The sequence below is a fragment of the Macaca mulatta genome, chromosome 8, assembly GCF_049350105.2.
Source record: "Macaca mulatta isolate MMU2019108-1 chromosome 8, T2T-MMU8v2.0, whole genome shotgun sequence".
In the NCBI taxonomy this organism is placed as follows: domain Eukaryota; kingdom Metazoa; phylum Chordata; class Mammalia; order Primates; family Cercopithecidae; genus Macaca; species Macaca mulatta.
This window is the reverse complement of record NC_133413.1, coordinates 31,422,231-31,426,344: the sequence shown is the minus strand read 5'-3', so window position 1 is coordinate 31,426,344 and position 4,114 is coordinate 31,422,231.

Here is a 4,114-nt window from a genome sequence, read left to right as displayed (position 1 = left end):
GTACTGTAATCCTCTTTTCTGGTTACTGTCCCTTTTACTACAGGTAAATCAACTGTATCCAGTAGTGGAACAGATGCAGCATGAAAGAAGAAAGTTACAATTGCTTTATCTGATGCTGTCACTCATGCCTGGTGTTGAGAGGCGCACATTTTTAAAAGTCTAAGGGCTCTGGCTCCAACATATCTAGGAAACAGATGGGAAACAAATGAAGCATTGATGGATTCGCAAATTCCAGTTCTTTGATATTTGTCTGCCCAGGAGTGGGTGGGACAGAGAAATGTAAGGGAATAATGAGGATACGGGTGGGGAAAGGCTTGTAATTTTTCCCATTCTTCTTTGGATATGGACTGAAGGAAGGATGTGGGGAGGAGGCGTTTATCTTTTGCTTGTACTCTGACCTTTTCCTAAGTTGCTGCATTCCTTGGGATACAAAACTATAATCAAGAGTCTCTAATGGACAACTGCAATTATGCATTGAGTCATTCAACAAATATACATTAATACTGACTACATTAGGCTTGAGTGGAACTTCAGGGCAAAAGAACAGAGAAAATAAAATACCACTAGAGAAGGGATCTGTGCTCTTTCCTGGACTTAAATCTCCCAGAGTCATCACGTTTGACAGTAAAACTAGTCAAGCAAATTAGCACAGGCCCAGAGGATGAAATTAAGGAGGGGGCAGGCAAGTTTCACATAATAAACAGACACTCTCCCTAGGCCCTGGACCTAGGAGCAATACTTCAGGAAGAATTTTTTAATTAATCTCATGTATTCATTCATGTATTCACCAAGTAGTTACTGAACACCTCCGTGTGCCAGGCTCCTTCATAGGCTCTGGGAACACAGAGACAAATGGGGTGCAGCCTCTGCCTTTGAGGACCCCCTGATAATGGAGAAGCATGCCTGTTGTACTGCCCCTGCACTTCTTTCTTTCTTTTTTTTTTTTTTTTTTCTTTTTCAGTTTTACTTTATGTTCCGGGATACATGCGCAGAACTTGCAAGTTTGTTACATAGGTATACGTGTGCCATGGTGGTTTACTGCACCTTTTAACCTGTCATCTAGGTTCCCTCCCCTTGCCTCCCACCCCCCAACAGGCCCCAGTGTGTTTTTGTTCTTCTCCCTGTGTCCATGTGTTCTCATTGTTCAAACCCCACTTATGAGTGAGAACATGTGGTATTTAGTTTTCTGTTCCTGTGTTAGTTTGCTGAGGATGATGGCTTTCAGCTCCATCCATGTCCCTGCAAAGGACATGATCTTGTCCCTTTTTATGGCTGCATAGTATGCCCCCTGCACTTCTAATAAAGATGGCGCTGGGAAGCAGAGCCCAGCTCACCTCATTCCAGAATGCCCCGACTTCTGCCAAAGAGGAGGTTTCCTCCATTCACCTGTCCATTTGGAACACAATGAAAATACAGAATATATGAATATGAATATACATCTATTTAAGAAAAATTCACATAGCCCCAAACTACTCTAGCTTTCCTAGGAAGTAGAGAAGATCCCCTCAAAAAAAAAGATTGGCAAACTGAGCCTGCTATTGGGGAAGGAAATTCAGGACCAGGAAGGTGAGGAAATCTATTCATTAAGTGGCTCTAACAACTCAAATCCAGATGCAGAGAAACCTGACATACACGCACCAAGATAAGCATCTCTAAGGTACAGTCAGCGGTCAATTTTTCAACATTTATTTAATATCTTGCTATATTTATGACATGGTGAAACAGATGCTGTATTCCTTCTCTGAGAATTTTCAATTGAGGTGGGAACATGAATAAATGTATTAACCCATTTATGCCAGAGGTTGCAATTTTTGTTTTGTGAACAATCAGACCTTGGTGATGACCTTGAGCAGTAGGATATAAATAACTCCCACAAGCTTAGCATTTTAATAATGGAACACTAGGCATAAATAGGTTAAAACGGCATCGAAAAGCCATGTAAACTATACACCAGCCATGTAGAAATAGTGCATATGGAGACACAGGGGTCCTGGGAAGGGCAAACTGCAGTACAGAGTTTACCAGGGAAGAGCTCCTAGGAGAAATGAGCTTGGAACTGGATGTTAGAAGATCATCACCCTGTGTAGGGGGGGCAAGTCTGCAGCCAAACTTCCCTGGGGCTTTTTTTACTCATCAAAACATGAGTACAATGCACACAGATTACATGAATTTTGTAAGGATGAAATGTGACAACATTGCTATGGCATCCATGCACATAGGAGGCACTAATGAATATCACATTCCCTTCCCTGTTCCATTTTATGCCTTCCACACTTGGTATTATTTAATGATAGAAATGCTGGTGAAAAAAAGGGATAGTACACCTCTCACACTTTCTATATTGAGCGTGAATTACTCTTAACATAGAAAAAATAAAGCAAAAGATTAAAATAGTGTTTTATTTGTAGAGTTTTGGTCTGAAAGAAGTAACAGGTTCTCAGTAGTCACTTCACAGCAGAAAATCAAATGAGGGCTTCCCAGCCACACAGAAAATGTTATTTTAATCTGATGTTCAGCACCCTTCAGTTGCTAGTTAGACCCACTTAGACTGAAATAGATGCCAGAAATGCAATGCTATGTTCACCACCCAATCGCTTTCCAAACGCGTGGTAAGGATTCAGGTCACTGTCCCCCATCGACAAAAGAGCTTGAGCATCACTGTCATTGCTTCATGCAGTCACAGCCCCGCTGGGAGGGACAGCCGTGACCCAGGCAGGTCTTACTGGTATCAGTGGTCAGAGACCAGGGACAGAGGATGCACTGCCTGGAGTTGTCTTCTCCCAAGGAGTGTGCATGGCTGCCTTGCAAGCACGGGCTTGCCCCATCCGAAAGCACCATCTTTGCTCAGACTCAGAGAGGAAAAATTTGCCAGCTGCGAGTGGAAAATGTTCAAACCTTGAAATCTTTCTGCAGCCCATACTGGGTCACATTTGCAATGCCCAGTACAATTCTTGGCTAAGAAATGCTTGTAATTCAGAGATAAACCTACCACTGCAGGTTGTATCACGGCGAGGAAAAATTTGCTTTCCAGAGAAATATCACTTATCCCAGACTTTTTAATTCTTCTGAGAAAATAGGGGTTTAAGAAATGGTGGCTCAGCTGTGAGTTCCATCTCCGGTTACTAAGGCTTATGTTTTGTTATGGGCTCAGTTTTCCTCCCTAAAAATGACATTGAAGTCCTAACCTCCAGTACTTCAGAATGATTACATTCTGGTCACATCTCTTCAGAAACAGGGTCTTTTTAGAGGTAATCCATTTAAAATGAGGTGATTAGGGTGGACCTTAATCTAAGATGACCAGTGTCCTTTTAAAGAGGGGAATTTTGGACACAGAGGCAGACATGCACAGCAGGAAGACAACATGAAGAAGCACAGGAAGAAGACAGCCATCCACGAGCCAAGGAATGCTTTGGCCAGCGGTCCACAACCTTTTTGGCACCAGGGACTAGTTTCATGGAAGACCATTTTTCCACAACTGTGGGTGGGGGTGGGGGAGTGAATAGTTTCAGCATGATTCAAGCGCACCACATTTATCGTGCACTTTATTTCTATTATTATTACATTGTAATATGTAATTAAATAATTATACAATTCACCATAATGTAGAATCAGTGGGAGCCCTGAGCTTGTTTTCTTGCAACTAGACAGTCCCATCTGGGGGTGATGGGAAACAGTGACAGATCATCAGGCCTTAGATTCTCATAAGGATCGTGCAACCTATATCCCTGGAATGCGCAATTCACAGTAAAGTTGACACTCCTAAGAGAATTGAATGCTGCCTGTCACTGATCTGACAGGAGGCAGAGCGGTGATGCGAGCAATGGAGAGTGGCTGTAAATACAGATGAAGCTTTGCTTGCTCGCCCACTGCTGTATGGCCTGGTACTGGTCTGTGGCCCAGGGGTTGGATACCCCTGCCTTAAGCTACCAGAAGCCAGGAGTAAGACCTAAAAAAGATGCTTCCCCAGTGCCTTCAGAGGAAGAATGGCCTTGCAAACACCTTGATTTCAGACTTCTGGCTTCTGTTACTGTGAGACAATACATTTCTGTTGTTCTAAGCCATCCAGTTCATGGTACTTCGTTATGGCATCCCTAGGAAATGAATATGTGGCCAG